Source organism: Protomyctophum parallelum, assembly GCF_964188405.1.
Source record: "Protomyctophum parallelum genome assembly, chromosome: 16".
Classification (NCBI taxonomy): Eukaryota; Metazoa; Chordata; class Actinopteri; order Myctophiformes; family Myctophidae; genus Protomyctophum; species Protomyctophum parallelum.
In genome coordinates this window covers 37,769,232-37,783,674 of record NC_139711.1, presented here as the reverse complement: position 1 = coordinate 37,783,674, position 14,443 = coordinate 37,769,232, and positions in this window count along the sequence as shown.

Below are 14,443 nucleotides of genomic sequence, written 5' to 3'. Positions count from 1 at the left end.
CATAAGGCCGGGCTTTACCGGGATCGCTGAAATGTTTATGACCTGCTGTTGCGTCTCTGTTGTCAGTGTGCTGTACACGCCGTCGACTCCCGGTTCATCGCAGCTCCATCAGAGGGAACCGCCTCCCATGCCTCGGCCGTAAATCTGCCACGATGGCAGAGGTCTTCATCCGCGAACGGCGTGCCTCTGATGTCCCGAACGCTTCCTTGACTCGGACTCATGGACTGGAGTGCCGGCTCTTGGCAGGTGCCAGTGTTTTTTTGGTCTGTTGAGATCATTAAAGGTATTAGTTACCTCCCCCTCCCCCATTCTCATTAAACATGCTGAATCCATTTGTTTAGCAAGCAGCTTAGGGAGCCATGGAGAGCACGCCCAGGCTGGGGATTGATTTATTAACACTGATTTTGGCCTTTGAGACCATCATGATGATGATAGCGCCGCTCCAGGAATTTCAATGGAGGGAGGAGAGTCTTCTCTCCTTGAAGATTTGCCTGGCCTGCCTTAACTGAACTGTAATGGATGCTAATCTGAGGGATGCTGTTTAAATCCGTCAGTCATAAGGCCAAATATCGCTAAGATGATGCCAAATTGCCAGCAAAAATGACGGCCCATCTGGAGAGTGCAGGTTTACATTCTGACTGTCAGGAGAGATGGTAGGACATGAGATATGATATGCTCTCCTTGTGCCGTGTACACAGATGTTTGTGTGATATTATCTTGGAGGGCTATAGGTGCCCAGCTGTCTTTGCTGATTTTCTCTCTTCTGTTACAATCCGGCCTCTCAGATATGTTTTATGATGAATCTACATATTTCTGCTCTCCGGGGAGATACACATTATTGGGAAGCACTCGATCTCTGCCTCCATTTCCTGTCGGCTTTAATAGCTTCCAGGTGAGAGGTGTTCCTCAGCCCTCGCCTGAGTCGCCTGGGAATGCTTATTAAAACTGTTTTCCTATTGATACAGTTGGTTTGATACTTACCAGATTTGACAAAGTAAAGATCTCATGTTTGGCATAATATTACAAGAGAAACATAAGTGAATTATTTGGCCTCGACGTGCTGGAAACGTAACATTGTTAAAGCGCAGGCCCCGAAACTCTAAACGGGGTCCCTTGCCACATTTGGTTTTCATTATTCCTTTTTTTTCCCTCCCCCACTTTTTTTTTTTTTTTTTGCTTGAAAAATTTAACAATAGCACCCAGGGATTAAGTCATGGTGTAGGTCGCAGCCAAGGCAAACATCCTGCCTCCTCCAGAAAAATGAAGACAGATGAAGAAGAGAAACAGGTGTAAAGTTGTATTCTAGTCTTCTCTGGGAGGCGTTCTGTACGGAGTGGTTTTTTATGGTTGTATGTGTGTGTGTGTGTGTGTGCGGGGGGCGGGGGGGGGGGGGGGGGGGTCATGATAAAACAAAGAGCTGTTCTTGTATTTTCCACACCCTACTGTACACTGCACTTTGGAAACATTGGATAAAGACTGGTTGTCTGTATATGGGGTTGGAGGTCTATGGACTGCTCTACATTTATTGTTGTGAGAGGGAGGGAGAGAGGGAGGGAGGGCTGCCACTGAGGTCCTCAGCAGCAGCCCAGTTTTCTGCCGACCCCCAATTTATACCAGGAGTGTAATGTCAGCATCACACACGGCACGTCATGACAGCTTTTGACTGCCCCTGTATGTGCATTCCATACTGGATTTTTTTTTCGTTGCCTGTTTACATCATGCACACTTAAATCTGATTAATTGTTGTTGATTAATTGTTGTTGTTAAAAAATGTTCTGATCTGGGGTACTCGCTCAATCAAGGTTCTTATTAAGAAATGTCTTTATACTCAAAATTAATGAATACAAATGTACAATTAATTTTCATTCTTAACTGATTTTGCACCAGGTACAAATATACTCTATGGGCAAAATCCTTCTCTTAAAGTGGACGCGGATGGTGGCACTGGGATTTATACTAACAGCTAGCGGCACAGAAAGTATTCACTTTTTCTCTGCTATCTACGAGTATAATCGTAGCCCTATAACAGGATTTTCAAAGCCTTGTATCTCTAAAGCTTCGAGCGCTGTCCATGGTGAGCTGTTGCGCATCCCGACGATTGTAAAGCATTGGTGAGTTTGTATCTCATCGCTGCGCACATGTAACTGTTTGTAACGAGAGCTAAGGGGTATGATCAATGTCCGATCAATGTCCTCAACAACAGCCCCCACCTCACTGAATAACCCAGGAAATTAAAGATGGAGTGCCACGACTTTTGCCACGAAACTTTATTTACCAAGGCGGGGTTCAAAAAGTAAAAAACACAACGTTTCGTGTATCATATACCTGACGAAGGCCACAGAGCCCGAAATGTATTTTTTTTACCCCGCCTTGGTAAATAACGTTTTTGGGGAGCTTTCAGAACGGTGTGCAGACTTATTCTTTCTTTTGCAGTCTGTTCTTTTTGTTCGAGCACCCGTTGAATTAGCCCTCCTGACCACTGACCATGATACTGACTATGATATGGAGACACAATGACCTCGTGTATGCTATAGACACAATGATCATGAATAAGTGACAGCACGTCTATTTTGTACAGAAATTAATACTGGAGTGCCTTGATATTCGGACTTGACCTTTGGTGTGCCTTGCCGGGCACAAAAGGTTTGAAAACCACTCCCGTAACCAGTGCCACATGAGCCCAGTTTGTGCCTATAAAAAACCATGAACAATAGCCTATATACTGTATCCCCCCCCCCCCCCCCCCCTTTTTGCATTGTTGTCAACAAATCATAACTTTTCAAACGCTTTATTTCCCAAATATATTATTGTTCATACAGTACTTACATACTTTTCTTTCATGTTATTTGAATTTTACAGTGTTTTAAATGTAATGCATGTGTGAAGCTAGAATGCAGAATCTAGCTATTTGACTAATTGAACTTACATATTCTGTACGCTAAGCCCATGTGTGTGCACCTGAGCACAAAGCATCACTTTAAAACATCTCTTTTTACAGCCATAGATTTGGAGCTCAATTATGAAAAGGCTTTTGAGTGGCAGGTGATCCTGGATTCACTTAAGCTGTGAAACCAACACAGTTGAATCTGACAACCACTGAGAATGATCAAGTAACCCATGTCACGGCTGTCAAGACATGTAAATGAATTAGTGGGTGGGTGGGTGGGTGGATGGGTGGGATTGTGTGTGTGTGTGTGTGTGTGTGTTTGTGTGTGTGTGTGTGTGTGTGTGCGTGTGTGTGTGTGTGTGTGTGTGTGTGTGTGTGTGTGTGTGTGTGTGTGTGTGTGTGTGCGTGCGCGCGTCGTGTGTGTGTGTGTGTGCGTGCTGCGCGTCTGGTCACGTGCGTGCGTGCATGTCTTTAGTGTGTGCGACAGAGGCTTGGACTTGGATATCATTTGCTTCAAACCGGTTTTAATTGATTTTCCATGCAATGAGAGATATTAATCATTTACGAGATAAGACAATAAATAATCACTATTTTATAATGCCGTAAATTAAAACACTGCATTCCCTGATATGGAATTCACTTAGATTTATTATTCAACATATAAATCCACCAATTATAAAGTCCATCCTCACAGAGGAGTAGTTTGATCAAAGCCCACAGCAGCCTCCAAACTAAGAATACTACACCAAACTGACTAGAGGTAAAGTCTATTTTCCATCTCAGACTTCTTCTTAGTCTGTTCTGGCAGAAGAAAAAGCCCATCTTTAAATATAGTTTTCTTTGTCACATTGTCATAGTATCGGGGCTCGCATGGCTCCGGGAGACGGAATTCTCCTCTTGCTAACTCAGCCTTTCGAACCTGCAGTCCTCCCAGTGATGAGGAAATCACTGACCCGCATGCTGAAATATGTGCTCTCTATTGACAGAGCTGAGGTTGAGCAACACATGGTTTCGATGGGCCAACATCATATTTCCAAAGCTCTTCCAGAGTTCTGGCCTTCCCAGGAAACATGGCTGGCTAGCGTGAACTCTTGGACCGGTGATTTACATACCTTCTCTTACGGCTACGAGTTGGCGGAGGGCTCCGGTGTCATCGTGAGGGCCCAAGCCCAAGGCACTTCCTGTGTGAGATGACTTACACTCCCCCTGTCAGTCCTGAGTACTGTTTTATAATATCCTCTAGTCCACACACACGCGCGTGCGCACACGCACGTGCACACACACACGCGAGCGTGCACACGCACATGCACGCGCGCACACGCACGCACGCACACACACACACACACACACACACACACACACACACACACACACACACACACACACACACACACACACACACACACACACACACACACACACACATACACACACACACACACACAGTCACACACACACACACACACACACACACACACACACACACGCACACGCACACTAGGCCTGCAGTAGTGTCACTATGACATCATCAGTGCTCAGGAAATGGTCTAATTCTTCGACATTTAAAAGAGCAGATGTATGAAACACTGGAGTGACATAATGTCACTTAATTCCACAGACCCATTCCAGTTCTCCCCAAAGGAAAACACACCTGCACTAAATCTAAACCACCGCCTGCTCTTGACTGATTACAAGCTATTTTAACCATTCTTGAGCCTGAAATATCAAGCATACTTACACATTATTTTGCTATGTAAACTAGGAGTATGAGTAAATATTGAGTATTTGTACTCAATTTCCATAATATCTTGAAGGTGATACAACATGAAACAAGTTAAAATGTTATAACACAACCTACAAAAGCCATGCTTCAATTATCACTTCACTAACTATACGTGTCTTCTGTGATTATTCACCTGAGCATCCTAACTGCATGTTAATAAGCTCTTCTGTCATTTCATTCTCATTCCAGGTGAAACTGCATGACCAATCAGAGTCAGCTGTCTTTGCATATGATAACTGTTTTCCCTTTAGAGATGCTATATGACTGTACTTTTTCCCCCCATCACATTTATCCAGGGGAAACCCTGATCTTGTACGTTTGAGCTCCTGCTCGAAATGTGTCAAACCCATTAACAGCATCCCTACATGACCAACCACTTGTAATGGGAAGTCGGCCATGTAGCCAGGACTGCAATGCTTCCGCCTGCACTTGGCAGCGCCAAGATGTACTTTGGCTTTGGATCGACAGACGTAGAATGGTTTATGGAAGAACGCTTGCTTTGGGTGTGTTCTGGAAGCTGTGAGCAAAGGACCTTTACTAATGAGCACTGAGCATGAGAAAGGGACTTCACAACTCATCAAGGTTGGTGCTGACGATGGAGTGGAAGTTAATTGTTCCTAAAACTGTGCCTCAGCAGGCTTCACTGGAGCCAAAGCTTTTCCCTGTTGGCAGACTCCCCTCTCAGCCTCTCAGATAACGGATTGTTCTGATCCTCCTATGGAATTGTTGGATAGAAAGCAGACTTCCTGGTCAGAGCCTACAGGCTTGATAAAGACCTTTTTCTGACCTCCCAGCTTTAAAGACACTTATCAGAGTGAATTAATGCAATCTGTTTCTCTCTGTGTCCTTAAAATAACTTAAATACCATGTGTGTTAGAAGTATATTTTGTATACTGTATATGGCAGTAACAAGCTAGCAATGGTACAGTAATTGCAAATTTAATGTGCATATATTAACACTTGCGCTTGCATTATCTCATACAGAAAACTCACTGTTGTGCAAATGAGAGGAATCTCGTTCCCAAGCGCCATAAAAAGACCACAACTACCGTTAATAAGTGTTGGAATTAAAGCTCAACACACATAAGTGTTGGTGTGCTGTACTACAATTATAATTCTTCTGATTAAAAGTCTCTCAAGCATTCTCTAGTCAACCTGATGTTTTTACCTGCTGTTATATGCTATCATTCAATAAGACTGATTGATGCAGGCGTTGGTCAAAATGTCATTTGAGGAGGCCTGTTTTTCAGCAGTTCTGTGCCAAGATTTTCATCATTAAATGTACTCTTGGGAGGCTGTTTCTAAAATATCTCTTCTAGACGAATGATTGTTGGACAGCACAACAATCCAGAAGTCTAAAGTTTTGGAAGGTTGACATTCTTCACAGTACACAGTAGTACTCTGTAGTGTAACTCTGAAAGTGTAGACTCTGAAACGTTCTTTTATGTTATGTTATTGACGATAAAAAAAACGATGAAAATCATGAAAAACGACATACTGTTTTTCATGGTTTTTGACGACATTCTATAGTATGTTGTTTTTCATGGTTTTCGACGATAAAGAAATGTAGAGGGAAATTATGAAAACCATGAAAAATGACATAGCCTAGTACGGTATGTTGTATTTCATGGTTTTCTCTGATTCACAGTATGAATATCATGGAAAACGACATACTATAATATGTATTTTTTCATGGATTTCAACGATAAAAAAGAGATGGTGTAGTGGTTGAATGATCAGACATGTTCAAATCCCAGCCCTTCTATAGTTCATTGCTTTTCAACTTAGCCAACTGAAGGCTAATATACAAAAGAACACTTCAAGTATACTAATAGACATCACTCCTATAATTTATTGCTGGAGAATGTCAATGTTACTAACTGAAGGCTCACTGAACTACATACAAAAGAGACAGTTGTTGAGAGTGTCTGGGTGTTGGTGTAGAGGTCTACTGATCAGACGCTCAGCAAAGAGATTCCTTGATTTCCATTCAAATAGCAGTCCTATATAGTTTAATGCTGGAGTGTTTCTACTTTACTAACTGAAGTGAAATTGTTAAGGCTAGAATAAAAAAAACCTCAAAAGCATCAGGAGACATCTTCTGAGAGCCCAAAGGTGCCTTGTCTCAAAGGTGCGCTGATCGGTTGCCTGTCCTACATACAGTTGGCAGGTTCAAGTCAGGTCCTGGAGGACCATTGGGAGGGATGCCCCCACTTGTTTCCTGTGCAGTGTTGGACAGATTAAGCTACAGGTAGCTGAGCTACCTTTTTGCTGTAACTTGTGGTAGCTGAGCTATATTCATATTTTTATAGTGCGACAAGTAGCTCAGATACTTTTTGGGTCTTTTTAGCTTCAGAAAACAAGCTACAATTAATAATGTATATCTATATATCACTATGCTCACTATATACCATATTTCAGGTGTATATATATGTGTGTATATATATATATATATATATATATATATATATATATATATATATATATATATATATACGGTGCCACATGATCGGTAGATGGTGAGTTCTAACCCCACTCAAGTCTTTACTTTCAAGACCAATTTCAGAGGAACAAAACAAACAAAAAAGCAGAGTGAATTGTCTGGAACCAGTGGCTCAGTGTGTTCGAACGCTGCCACATGATCGGGAGATGGTGAGTTCAAACCCCACTCAAGTCTTTACTTTCAAGACCAATTTCAGGAGAACAAAACAAACAAAAAAGCAGTGTGTCTTGTGAACTTTGGCATGCTACTAGTCCTACATACTTAAACCTACCAACCCCATTCTAGCCTACTTAGGTTCATCTTACGGTGGACATGTTTGCCTGAAAATGAATCTTTGAAAGGTGTCATACTTTTAGAAATATAGTGCTTTCAAATTTGAGACTTTTAACATGGGGCTCAATGGCAGATTTTGGCACGTCAAAAAATCACTTTCACCTAGAAACTCCATTTACACTTTTTATTATTCAGCTTACTGTGGAGACACATGCTGGAACGTTTTACTTTGAAATGTTTTGTAGTTTCTGAGTTATTTAACTTAAACGCCCAATGCATTCTCTATGGCAATAGCACAAACTTTGGCATGCTACTAGTCCTACATACTTAAACCTACCAACCCCATTCTAGCCTACTTAGATTCATCTTACGGTGGACATGTTTACCTGAAAAGGAATCTTTGAAAGGTGTCATACTTTTAGAAATATAGTGCTTTCAAATTTGAGACTTTTAACATGGGGCTCAATGGCAGATTTTGGCACGTCAAAAAATCACTTTCACCTAGAAACTCCATTCACGCTTTTTATTATTCAGCTTACTGTGGAGACACATGCTGGAACGTTTTACTTTGAAATGTTTTGTAGTTTCGGAGTTATTTAACTTAAACGCCCAATGCATTCTCTATGGCAATAGCACAAACTTTGGCATGCTACTAGTCCTACATACTTAAACCTACCAACCCCATTCTAGCCTATTTAGGTTCATCTTACGGTGGACATGTTTGCCTGAAAAGGAATCTTTGAAAGGTGTCATAGTTTTAGAAATATAGTGCTTTCAAATTTGAGACTTTTAACATGGGGCTCAATGGCAGATTTTGGCACGTCAAAAAATCACTTTCACCTAGAAACTCCATTCACACTTTTTATTATTCAGCTTACTGTGGAGACACATGCTGGAACGTTTTACTTTGAAATGTTTTGTAGTTTCTGAGTTATTTAACTTAAACGCCCAATGCATTCTCTATGGCAATAGCACAAACTTTGGCATGCTACTAGTCCTACATACTTAAACCTACCAACCCCATTCTAGCCTACTTAGGTTCATCTTACGGTGGACATGTTTGCCTGAAAAGGAATCTTTGAAATGTTTCATAGTTTTAGAAATATAGTGCTTTCAAATTTACAATGGGGCTCAATGGCAGACATTGACACGTCAAAAATCACTTTCACCTAGAAACTCCATTCACACTTTTTATTATTCAGCTTACTGTGGAGACACATGCTGGAACTTTTTAGTTTGAAACGTTTTATAATTTCAGATTTTTTTAACTTAAACACCCAATGCATTCTCTATGGCAATAGCACAAACTTTGGCATGCCTACTAGTCCTACATACAAAATGACGAAAAACGAGGATTTTTTTTTTTAATTCAAAAAATGGTGGGCTATAACCCATCGTTTTTTTTTTTTTTTTTTTTTTTTTTAATCCTCAAAAATGATGAAAAACGGCGTGCTATAGTATGCCGTACGGTAGGGGCTATAGCCCATGTTCAAAAATGCTGAAAAACGAGGTAAATTTTTTTTTCAAATTTTCAAAAAACGATGGGCTATAACCCATGTTTTTTCTTTTTTCCATTTTTTTCAAATCCTCAAAAATGATGAAAAACGGCGTGCTATAGTATGCCGTACGGTAGGGGCTATAGCCCATGTCCAAAAATGATGAAAAACGAGGTTAATTTTTTTTTCAAATTTTCAAAAAACGATGGGCTATAACCCATGTTTTTTCTTTTTTCCATTTTTTTCAAATCCTCAAAAATGATGAAAAACGGCGTGCTATAGTATGCCGTACGGTAGGGGCTATAGCCCATGTTCAAAAATGATGAAAAACGAGGTTAATTTTTTTTCAAATTTTCAAAAAACGATGGGCTATAACCCATGTTTTTTTTTTTCTTCATTTTTTTCAAATCCTCAAAAATGATGAAAAACGGCGTGCTATAGTATGCCGTTCAAAAAACGATGGGCTATAACCCATGTTTTTTTTTTTCTTCATTTTTTTCAAATCCTCAAAAATGATGAAAAACGGCGTGCTATAGTATGCCGTACGATATGGGCTATTAGACGAGCATCTAAAAATGGGATAAAAAACGTCTAAAAATAGACGTCTAAAACACGTCTAAAAATAGACGTGTTTTAGACATCTATTTTTAGACGTTTTTTATCCCATTTTTAGACGCACGTCTAATAGCCGGCTATTGCTCAGTGGGATGGTCAAAAAAACGGCGTGCTATAGTATGCCGTACGGTAGGGGCTATAGCCCATGTTCAAAAATGATGAAAAACGAGGTTAATTTTTTTTATCAAAAATAAAAAAACGATGGGCTATAACCCATGTTTTTTGAATTTTTGATTTTTTTTTAAATCCTCAAAAATGATGAAAAACGGCTTGCTATAGTATGCCGTACGGTAGGGGCTATAGCCCATGTTAAAAAATGATGAAAAACGAGGTTAATTTATTTTCAAAAAAAAAAAAAACGATGGGCTATAATGTTTTTTGAATTTTTTTTTTTTTTCAAATCCTCAAAAATGATGAAAAACGGCGTGCTATAGTATGCCGTACGGTAGGGGCTATAGCCCATGTTAAAAAATGATGAAAAACGAGGTTAATTTTTTTTCAAAATTTAAAAAAAACGATGGGCTATAACCCATGTTTTTTGAATTTTTTATTTTTTTTCAAATCCTCAAAAATGATGAAAAACGGCGTGCTATAGTATGCCGTACGGTAGGGGCTATAGCCCATGTTCAAAAATGATGAAAAACGAGGTAATTTTTTTTAATAAAAAATAAAAAATGATGGGCTATAACCCATGTTTTTTTTTCATTTTTCATTTTTTTCAAATCCTCAAAAATGATGAAAAACGGCGTGCTATAGTATGCCGTACGGTAGGGGCTATAGCCCATGTTCAAAAATGATGAAAAACGAGGTTAATTTCTTTTATCAAAAATAAAATAAAAAACGGCTTGCTATAGTATGCCGTACGGTAGGGGCTATAGCCCATGTTCAAAAATGATGAAAAACGAGGTTAATTCTTTTTTCAAAATTTCAAAAAACGATGGGCTATAACCCATGTTTATTTTTTTCTTCATTTTTTTCAAATCCTCAAAAATGATGAAAAACGGCGTGCTATAGTATGCCGTACGATATGGGCTATTAGACGAGCATCTAAAAATGGGATAAAAAACGTCTAAAAATAGACGTCTAAAACACGTCTAAAAATAGACGTGTTTTAGACATCTATTTTTAGACGTTTTTTATCCCATTTTTAGACGCACGTCTAATAGCCGGCTATTGCTCAGTGGGATGGTCAAAAAAACGGCGTGCTATAGTATGCCGTACGGTAGGGGCTATAGCCCATGTTCAAAAATGATGAAAAACGAGGTTAATTTCTTTTCAAAAATTAAAAAAACGATGGGCTATAACCCATGTTTTTTGAAATTTTGAATTTTTTTCAAATCCTCAAAAATGATGAAAAACGGCGTGCTATAGTATGCCGTACGGTAGGGGCTATAGCCCATGTTCAAAAATGATGAAAAACTAGGTTAATTTTTTTTATCAAAAATAAAAAAACGATGGGCTATACCCATGTTTTTGTTTCATTTTTCATTTTTTTCTAATCCTCAAAAATTATGAAAAACGGCGTGCTATAGTATGCCGTACGGTAGGGGCTATAGCCCATGTTAAAAAATGATGAAAAACGAGGTAAATTTTTTTTCAAAATTTAAAAAAAACGATGGGCTATAACCCATGTTTTTTGAATTTTTTATTTTTTTTCAAATCCTCAAAAATGATGAAAAACGGCGTGCTATAGTATGCCGTACGGTAGGGGCTATAGCCCATGTTCAAAAATGATGAAAAACGAGGTAATTTTTTTTAATCAAAAATAAAAAAACGATGGGCTATAACCCATGTTTTTTTTTCATTTTTAGATTTTTTTTCAAATCCTCAAAAATGATGAAAAACGGCGTGCTATAGTATGCCGTACGGTAGGGGCTATAGCCCATGTTCAGAAATGATGAAAAACTAGGTATTTCTTTTTTTCATAAATTCAAAAAACGATGGGCTATAACCCATGTTTTTTGAATTTTTTTATTTTTTTCAAATCCTCAAAAATGATGAAAAACGGCGTGCTATAGTATGCCGTTCAAAAAACGATGGGCTATAACCCATGTTTTTTTTTTCCTTCATTTTTTTCAAATCCTCAAAAATGATGAAAAACGGCGTGCTATAGTATGCCGTACGATATGGGCTATTAGACGAGCATCTAAAAATGGGATAAAAAACGTCTAAAAATAGACGTCTAAAACACGTCTAAAAATAGACGTGTTTTAGACATCTATTTTTAGACGTTTTTTATCCCATTTTTAGACGCACGTCTAATAGCCGGCTATTGCTCAGTGGGATGGTCAAAAAAACGGCGTGCTATAGTATGCCGTACGGTAGGGGCTATAGCCCATGTTCAAAAATGATGAAAAACGAGGTTAATTCTTTTTCAAAAAATTTAAAAACGATGGGCTATAACCCATGTTTTTTGAATTTTTGATTTTTTTTCAAATCCTCAAAAATGATGAAAAACGGCTTGCTATAGTATGCCGTACGGTAGGGCTATAGCCCATGTTAAAAAATGATGAAAAACGAGGTAAATTTATTTTCAAAAATTAAAAAAAACGATGGGCTATAACCCATGTTTTTTGAAATTTTGAATTTTTTTCAAATCCTCAAAAATGATGAAAAACGAGGTTAATTCTTTTTTCAAAATTTCAAAAAACGATGGGCTATAACCCATGTTTTTTTTTGTTTTTTTTTTCAAATCCTCAAAAATGATGAAAAACGAGGTTAATTTATTTTCAAAAAAAAAAAAACGATGGGCTATAACCCATGTTTTTTGAATTTTTTATTTTTATTCAAATCCTCAAAAATGATGAAAAACTGCGTGCTATAGTATGCCGTACGGTAGGGGCTATAGCCCATGTTCAAAAATTATGAAAAACGAGGTTAATTTTTTCAAAATTTAAAAAAGACGATGGGCTATAACCCATGTTTTTTTAAATTTTTATTTTTTTTCAAATCCTCAAAAATGATGAAAAACGGCGTGCTATAGTATGCCGTACGGTAGGGGCTATAGCCCATGTTCAGAAATGATGAAAAACTAGGTATTTCTTTTTTTCAAAAATTCAAAAAACGATGGGCTATAACCCATGTTTTTTTAATTTTTTAATTTTTTTCAAATCCTCAAAAATAATGAAAAACGGCGTGCTATGGTATGCCGTACGGTAGGGGCTATAGCCCATGTTCAAAAATGATGAAAAACTAGGTTAAAAAAAATATCAAAAATAAAAAAAACGATGGGCTATAACCCATGTTTTTTGATTTTTTTTTTTTTTTTTCAAATCCTCAAAAATGATGAAAAACGGCGTGCTATAGTTTGCCGTACGGTAGGGCTATAGCCCATGTTAAAAAATGATGAAAAACGAGGTAAATTTCTTTTCAAAAATTAAAAAAACGATGGGCTATAACCCATGTTTTTTGAAATTTTGAATTTTTTTCAAATCCTCAAAAATGATGAAAAACGGCGTGCTATATAGTATGCCGTACGGTAGGGGCTATAGCCCATGTTCAAAAATGATGAAAAACGAGGTTAATTTTTTTTATCAAAAATAAAAAAACGATGGGCTATAACCCATGTTTTTTTTTCATTTTTCATTTTTTTCTAATCCTCAAAAATTATGAAAAACGGCGTGCTATAGTATGCCGTACGGTAGGGGCTATAGCCCATGTTAAAAAATGATGAAAAACTAGGTTAATTCTTTTTCAAAAAAATTAAAAACGATGGGCTATAACCCATGTTTTTTGAATTTTTGATTTTTTTTCAAATCCTCAAAAATGATGAAAAACGGCTTGCTATAGTATGCCGTACGGTAGGGCTATAGCCCATGTTAAAAAATGATGAAAAACGAGGTAAATTTCTTTTCAAAAATTAAAAAAACGATGGGCTATAACCCATGTTTTTTGAAATTTTGAATTTTTTTCAAATCCTCAAAAATGATGAAAAACGGGGTGCTATAGTATGCCGTACGGTAGGGGCTATAGCCCATGTTCAAAAATGATGAAAAACGAGGTTAATTCTTTTTTCAAAATTTCAAAAAACGATGGGCTATAACCCATGTTTTTTTTTTTTTTTTTTTTCAAATCCTCAAAAATGATGAAAAACGAGGTTAATTTATTTTCAAAAAAAAAAAAAACGATGGGCTATAACCCATGTTTTTTGAATTTTTTATTTTTTTTCAAATCCTCAAAAATGATGAAAAACTGCGTGCTATAGTATGCCGTACGGTAGGGGCTATAGCCCATGTTCAAAAATTATGAAAAACGAGGTTAATTTTTTTTCAAAATTTAAAAAAGACGATGGGCTATAACCCATGTTTTTTGAATTTTTTATTTTTTTTCTAATCCTCAAAAATGATGAAAAACAGCGTGCTATAGTATGCCGTACGGTAGGGGCTATAGCCCATGTTCAAAAATGATGAAAAACTAGGTACTTTTTTTCAAAAATTCAAAAAACGATGGGCTATAACCCATGTTTTTTTTTCATTTTTCATTTTTTTCAAATCCTCAAAAATGATGAAAAACGGCGTGCTATAGTATGCCGTACGGTAGGGGCTATAGCCCATGTTCAAAAATGATGAAAAACTAGGTTAAAAAAAATATCAAAAATAAAAAAAACGATGGGCTATAACCCATGTTTTTTTTTTGTTTTTTTTTATTCAAATCCTCAAAAATGATGAAAAACGGCGTGCTATAGTTTGCCGTACGGTAGGGCTATAGCCCATGTTAAAAAATGATGAAAAACGAGGTAAATTTCTTTTCAAAAATTAAAAAAACGATGGGCTATAACCCATGTTTTTTTTCATTTTTCATTTTTTTCAAATCCTCAAAAATTATGAAAAACGGCGTGCTATAGTATGCCGTACGGTAGGGGCTATAGCCCATGTTAAAAAATGATG